General features: G+C 28.1%; 1 long non-coding RNA gene across 1 annotated transcript; it reads left to right on the forward strand.

Annotated features, from left to right (window-relative positions):
- The first annotated feature begins 498 nt into the window (after positions 1-498).
- Positions 499-4,930, forward strand: LOC136076946 (uncharacterized). The gene is made up of 2 exons (XR_010636709.1): positions 499-4,263; positions 4,748-4,930. It is a non-coding gene; the product is annotated as an uncharacterized LOC136076946 (long non-coding RNA).
- Positions 4,931-8,588: the final 3,658 nt, after the last annotated feature.

Genomic DNA, 8,588 nt, shown 5'->3' on the forward strand with positions numbered 1-8,588 from the left:
ATATATATATATATATATATATATATATATATATATATATATATATGTAAATTATGTTAGTGTATTTTACAAATAGAGTGCTCAATGTTCTTAAAGAACAGAGTAATAATAAATTAGTAAAAAACACTTATCTAACTTTTATCTTCACTTTTAACTTTTAACTTCAAGTCGAAGATAAAAGTTAGATAAGTGTTTTTTACTAATTTATATATATATATATATATTATATATATATATATATATATATATATATATATATATATATATATATATATATATATATAAAAATTATAAATATATTATTTTTACTTTATTTACAACACCATTTGATATTCAACAAAGCCTTACAAAGCTTACAATAATTCAGTTAAAATTCAATCTGAGTTATTGAAACGTAATAAATTTAACATCAACAGAAAAGTAAAGCTGTCATCATTTAAAATGTAAAGGGTGTTGTCAAAATATGTTGAAAGTAAAATTAAGTTACTAATAAAATCACGTTCAACAATGATAAATATTCTTACTGTAGTAAGATTTAGTACTAGTTAACAAATTTGATCAAATAAATATAAAATAGTGAAAAAACAATGAACAAATAAGAAATTGAACTAAATCTTGAATTTGAATTAATTGGTACTAATTTGTTCAAGCATAACCTTAAAAAATAAGTTTATATAATAAATTTTATGTATAACTAGTTATACATATATTAACTATCAGGAGTTATATGTATAACTGCATGCATTTTAAAGCATTTTATTTAATTTATATGTTACTTTAGATCATAGTACTTTGAATACTGGACCCAGAGACTTTATTCCCAATTACACTGTGGTACTCTAGATTAAAAATTGAAAAGTTTCTGTTTTTGTTCCTCAATGTACTTCGTAAGTCCATTAAGTTTTATGAACCTTATTATATATAAAGTTAAAAGTTTTGGAACCTAAAAAAAGTTACAGAAACCTCCTTATCTCCCCCCTATTTTAATACTTTTTTTTAATAAAAAAAATTTGACTTAAACAAGCATTTCTTTGTGGGACACTGCAGTGTCCCATGCATGCATGCTTGGTTTTTGACAACATTTGAACTTGCATCAGTCAATTGTTTGCAGATAATATACTCAAGAACTATATTCAAATATCATATGAACATGTTAGAGAATGTTCATATGATATTTGAGCATCACAAATTTAATAATATTGTTGTGATATGTTATATAAATAATACCATAATAGATTATGATATGAAAATAAGATAGGATATGAAGGCAATGATCAAAGAATAAATTTACTTATAGAAATTTAGATGTTTGTTTATTAGTTTCAGAATATTATATTATGTGTGACCATGGCCTTCTATAATAACAGGCCTTGACATCGCGCAACAAAGTTGTTAAACTGAAGGCCAATTCCTAATACTGTGTTTACATTTTCATTTTTTAACATTAAACGAAAGTTTGTGTTCACGCTTTTTTAATAAATCTTTAAAATTTGATTGGTTTATAAATTAGATAGCGCAATCTCAAGACCATAGCGTTGTAAGGTTCAAGGTGTTACATTGTACATTAATAGTATTGTCAAACTAACGATAAGTTTTTTTAAAAAGCCTTTAAATTGCAAGTCAAACTATCTCAACTACAACAAAAATATCAATTTATACAACTACAGTATCATTTACAACTACAACAAAAATATCAATACTCAACTACAACAAAAATATCAATTTATAAATTCCCGAAGAATCTAGAGGAGAGAAAAAGATGTAGTGAAGCTATCCCAAGAACTGGTTTTATTGTTACAGACTATACAGCAGTATGTCAACTTCATTGGCCAAATGAAGCACCTTTTGAAAGACCTTTTAGAAAAACTGTAACCTCAAGCGGTTTTCGAAGCATTTTACCAGATGAGTTAAATGATTTTCTATAAGAGGATGAACTTATATTTGACGATATTCAATCTTTGTTAAGTGATAATAACGATGTTATTGTTTTCCAGCTTAATAAAAAAAGTGTACACATACAATAAAAAATTTACAAACTTGGTGTTCCATTATTTATTTTAGTAATTTTCAATGATTATTCATTTGTAGCTAACCATAATGGCTCAACTTGTAATATTTCATCTTTAGCTGTAAACAAATTAAAGTTAATAAAAACAAAATCAGCTTTATTTGAAGCAGTTAGATTTTTAAAAAATAAATAAAGTTCGCTTCTGTCAAATATTCTATTCGAACACCTTAATGCTATGAGAAAAGTTAATGTTAGTGAAGTTTTATATACTTCAGATATTATATGTAGAGCATATGAGTATTTTGCTATGCGACAAAGTTTATATGATTGTTTGTGTACTGACTACAAGTTGCCAAGTATAAGGACATTAACACGATTGACTTCAAAAATAAGCTCAATGGAGGACCTAAGTTTCATAAATAGTATTTTTATGAATTTAAATCCATTGAAAAGAACTTCCATACTACTAATTGATGAGGTCTATGTCAAAGCTTCATTACTTTACCAAAGAGGTGCTTTGTTTGGTCAAGACATAAACTACCCTGAAAAGTTAGCCAAAACAATTTTATCATTTATGATTTAATGTCTTTTTGGAGGTCCAGAATTTATATGTAGAGCTCAACCTGTTGCAAATCTTTCCTCTGAATTTCGGTTTGCTCAATGTCAACAAATTGTTGATACGATAAATAATATTGAAAATAGTAAGACACTGGTAATAATTACTGATGGTAACCCTGTAAATCAAAGATTTTTTGGAATGTTTAAAACAGTTGATTGTAAACCATGGTTAACAACATCAGGTATATGTTTATTGTATGATTATGTGCATCTCTTAAAATCTATACGAAACAATTGGTTGACAGAAAAGACTGACGAACTTCAATTTTTGAACAATAAAGAACTGGCTTTGGCTAAGTGGAGTGATTTAGAAACTTTATATAAAACTGAGTGCAATAGTCTTTTTAAACTCTCTAAACTTACAGCTAAATCAGTTTATCCAAAACCAATAGAGAGACATTTTGTAAAGTTTTGTTTGTCTGTTTTTTGCAAAGAAACAGTAGCTGCATTAAGAACGCATCCAGAGATTGAAAATAAAGCATTTGAAGGTACTGCTGTATTTATTGAAAAAATAATTTTTTTTTTAATGTTGTTAATGTCAAAGCACCAGGTGCTTTGATATTAAATCTGTAATTGAAAAAAAGCGCCAGGTGCTTTGACGCTAAATCTGTAATTGAAAAAATTAATATTCAACATACTAAATTGATATTACAATTTGACATTCCTGTTGATGGTATCGATGGTCATACTTGTGACATATGTTTTAAAGATATTTTTACTGATGAAAAAGAACTTCTGGATAATATACATGATCTTGAAAGCTCAGTTAATAAATCTACATTAGTGGATATAGTTTACATAGCTGGCTATGTGCAAAAAAGCGAAATAAAAATTTATGATGATTCTACCAATTATTATTATAAATATGGAAGTTATCTGTATAGCCTAAACTAAGGCGGACCTGAAATTCCTTCTGATACTCTTGTCTAATGGTCAATATTTTGCTTTTTTTTCAAGGTGCTACTGACCCTTTATGCAGAACATTTTGTGTTACTCAGTTTCAGTTCATTGCTGCTAAATATAAATTTAAAATCACATAAAAACAATGCAGAGTATATTCTAATATTCTGCTAAAGAATTACTCACTAATTACCACTCCCAAAATACTAAAGCTATCATAATTTATGTGAAAATTAGTTTTGTAATATTTACTTGTTATGTTTTTTATTTTCTCATTAGCCTATATGTCTCTCAATATGTTTGGATTTGTAAATATTTACCCTGTTGAGATATTTTTAGCAAAAAAAATTAAAAATACAGTTATCTTTCTAATATAAAGATATATGCTTTGTTATGGTTCTGCTTGTTATTGATACTATTTAATATTACATAAATATTTGTAATGAAATTTGAAATACGAAAAATATGATTATCTTTTAACAATTTTTTGGTTTTCTTTTTATATTTCCGTCTTTACTAGAGATTATTATTAGAAAACATAGAACTGCCATTACACCCTACCTAAAATAAAAATAAATCAATATAAGTAAAAGTGAAAGTTTAATCGGCCTTCAGTTTTTATGGCATTTTGCGCGATGTCAAGGCCTGTTATTATAGAAGACCGTGTGTGTGACGAAAAAGTAAAGATACTTTTGCATCCAGTGGCTATTGCACCCAACGTCTACATCATTGAAAAAGTAGGTTTTTACATTTTTGTTTTTGTTTTTTTGTTTAACTACTTATCCTAATTGATCACTTTTTTTCAGGGTTCTCCTCATGGGTTCAAGCTCATTACGCATAATATGTGTTCAATTACCCATAATACTTTAGTCATTGAAAGTAAAAAATTAGGAAATAATTATTTGTGAAAAATTGTAGTCATTAATGACTTCAACCTGGCTAATAATTAAAATTGCTCGACTAATAAGGTTCCTTATTAAATTTCTCTCTCTCACTCTCTCTCTCTCTTCTCTCTCTCTCTCTCTCTCTCTCTCTCTCTCTCTCTCTCTCTCTCTCTCTCTCTCTCTCTCTCTCTCTCTCTCTCTCTCTCTCTCTCTCTCTCTCTCTCTCTCTCTCTATATATATATATATATATATATATATATATATTTATATATATATATATATATATATATATTTATATTTATATAGATTAGTATTTATATATTTTTTTTTTTTTAGAAAATGTTTGAAGAAAGTTAGAAGATACTAAAAACCTTGGTATTATGCAAGCCGAAGCGATATAATTAATTCAATCGACAAAAAATGGCGTGTAAATCGCAAAAGAAAAAATAATATTTTTAATATTCATTTTAGATGTATTGATTAATAGCATTTATTTTAAAATAAATTCATTTTGCAACACGTTTTTTAATTTTATAAAATTTCGTCATAATAGTTTAAGGTAAATCCCACATAGGTTATAGGTGGAAAACATCACATGTAAAAGATCAAAAATGCTACACATTTTGAATACCAAATGGGATAAAGTAGCAAATACCAGATTAAGTTAAGCCTCTCTGAAAACTTCGATGATTAATTTTAAATTACTATTTAAGTAATTTTTAAATAAAAACAATTTTAAAAATTATAATAGAAGCATTCGGACTTTCATTTGTCTAGTATTGACTACTTTTATACCATTTTGATTAAAATATGTGGTATTTAAGATCTATAACATGTAGTATTTTTCACCTATATCCCATGTAGGATTTGCCACATAAAACCCATGTGGGATTTTCCATATAAAACCCACATGGGACAAAATAATAATCCCCATATGGGTTACATATGGTAAAAACCCACGCGTATCCCATATGGGATTTACCATATGGAATCCATGTGGGATTTACCATATGAAACCCACATGGGACAAAATAATAATCCCCACATGGGTTAGATATGGAAAAAATCCACGCGTATCCCATGTGCGCTTTTTCACTGGGATAATCTAGATCTTCCTATATTTATGAACGGTAATGTACTTTTTGAGTCATCTGCCCTTCATCTTCTATGATTAACTCTTACTTCCGATCTTTCTTGGAAACCATATACCAAATTGATGGCAAAGTTTTTGTGTTACTCGTCATTCAATTAAGTCTCATCCTTTTTCTGTGACTGTTCCTGAGTGCTCTAATAATTTTTATTTGTACAGTTTTTTTCCTCAAAAATCTGTTATTTGGAACTTGCTTCCTTCATTTTGTTTTCCTGATTCATATAATTTGCAATCTTTTAAGCCGTCTATCAATCTTTATCTTGCCCTAAAAACTTCGTTTCTTCTCTTCCAGTAACTTCCAACTCTAATAAGGATTGCTTGCAGCCTTGCTGGAAGTGAAGATTGAACAACCGTGGCGCAGTGGTAGCGCACTTGCTTAAGACAGGAAGGATCCATGGATCAAACCCTACCTCTAGGCAAGTTTTGAGACATCGGTTAGGAAGGAGAAGTGAACTTCATGTTAAATGCTCATCCGCGGTGCTCTGTGATAAGACCGTAAGGACTTTCTTGGGGAACCTAAATAAAATTGAAAAAAAAAGAAAAAATTTAAAAAGGTAATTTCAATAAAATTTAAGTCTATTTAAAAAGTTTTATTCCAATATAACTTAAATTGGAGTAGTCGCAGTCAAGTGTGCATCAACTAATGGTTTATATTTTAGGCTAGTATTTAGTTTTTTAGACTTAGCACTCTTCAAATCAATAGAAAAGATTTGCTAGGTTTAAAACTTGAAAAAAAATTTTAAAAATGTTCAAAAAAATCACAAAATTTAGTACCTTCCTCGGAATAAAAATTTACTTCGAATAACAAAAAAAAACATCAGAATAAAAATTTACTTCGAAAAATCGAAATTTCGAATATCTGAAAATCCTCTTTAATGTGACTTATTCAAGTTAAAATTAATTTTTTTTTAAATAATTATTTTACTTTTTTTTTTTTAATAATTATTATATATGCTCCACAAGACCGTAAGAACTTCCTGGGGCACTAAGAAGTTCTTACGGTCTTGTGAAGCATGTATGGACGATTATTAAAAAAAAATTGTAATAAATTTGTTATTTTAAAAACAAAAAAGTTATGGAAAATGGACGACTTATTAAAAAAAATGCAACGAGTTTATTTACATTATCAATAAGATTTTAGAGTTCATCCGGGATTTATTTTGGGACTTGACAAGGTAGGATTTTGACACCTTCAAAACATCGTGATTTTTTACCTTTTCAATTATCAACATAGACAGCTTTCTGCCAACCCTATTTCCTGCTGCTAGGCAGTTTGAGTTATTTTGCAAAATTTAAAGCTTCTTCCCAAATGTCGTGCCCAGTTTGTTAAAGTTTTTTAAGTATACTTACACTAAACTTTTTTAAATTGACCTTTTTCCAAGTCTTCAAGAGCAAGATATTTTTCTTTGATTTTTAGTTCTGTCTTCTTTTGTGTATACACCAAATTAAAATTTTTAATGCACTTTGTTTAATATATTCGATTTTATTTCACACTACACATACACACACACACACACACGCATATATATATATATATATATATATATATATATATATATATATATATATATATATATATATATATATATATATATATATATATATACATATATATATATATATCATTGGGGGCCAGGGGAATGAATAGATAGCAGGGGTTAATAAACCCTAGAAATGTTTTTCTTTGAGAATTGCACTTGTGATAAATATACTTTATTGATGCTTTTATGTGCCTTTTATCATAACTATCAGGTCTTAGACACTCGAAACAATATAATGTTTGAGTTTAGTTAAAAAAACTATTTAAAAATATGCAGGTGTACAATTAATTTCTGAACCCCCTCTCCCCTAGTGTCCTCTTATAAATGACCATAACTCAGTTGTTAATTGATAGTTTTATTCATTTTTTCACAAAATCTTTAGAACAATGTTACTGATCAGTAGTTATTCAACCATTTTTACCAGAATATTCCCAAACTCTGGCCCAAAAAATTTCCAATAATTAAATAGCATTTTTCCAGGGTGTTGGAAGTCAATTCTTTTTAAACTCTTGAGATGAGTTGTTAGCGGTTTTGGGGTCTGGGATTTTTAAAAACGCTGTTCTGAAGCCTTGCCCATACATGCTCAATGCAATTAAGATCTAGTGAATTGCCTGGCCAATCAGTCCAAACATTGTTGAAATCTCTATTGATGACATTCATTGTTGCTTTTATAAGCGGTATTAATATTATTGCAGGAAAATTTAGTTTCATGTTCTTAAATGAACCTTCCTCCAGATAATAACAACAAGCAATTAAAATGTTTAAAAATATTTTGAACAGAGCAACTTAAACATGGCAATGAAAAATATGAGGGGGTGTCAGATATTATTTTGTAAACCCTGTATTTACTTTACATATATTACTAAAAGCAAGCATTAAAAATAAAATTTACTTTCCTGTTAGTTTATACAAATTTTTTTTTTGCGAGATTTCAATTCTAGCGGGTACACAACGTTCGTCGGACGTCTTAAGAAAATCATACGGATTTGAGATGACTTTAAGTCGTTATATAGACTTTTTGATAATCTTTAGTCTACTGAATAATATAATTAAAATAAAATAATACTTTTGTCTAACTTCTCACTTCATAACCAGATGTAAAAGGATGAGTAAAGTCGATTTTGTAGAATATACAAAAGTTAAGAAAACATGATGTCATATATTTAGATTTTTTAAGATCTATTTAGATCTAAAAAGATCTAAATATATGACATTATGTTTTTTTAGACGTACATCCATGACAGAATGGGTGTACGTCTTTCATTTTTAGTACAGTCATCATTGCTTGAGATATTGATGCATACACATTTTCTAAAGTAGGACTGTCGCGAGTAGGTTTCAAATGGGGAGCGGGTGCAATACGGATTTTTGCCGAATACATTTTTAAAACATCTATTTTGGTCCACAGTGTTGAAATCAGTTAATTTATAATTTTTTGTTTATCTCCTTTAAAAAAAAAAAAGACGTTTACCGTTGGCAAAGTCGT

The sequence above is a fragment of the Hydra vulgaris genome, chromosome 02, assembly GCF_038396675.1.
Source record: "Hydra vulgaris chromosome 02, alternate assembly HydraT2T_AEP".
Lineage (NCBI taxonomy): Eukaryota > Metazoa > Cnidaria > Hydrozoa > Anthoathecata > Hydridae > Hydra > Hydra vulgaris.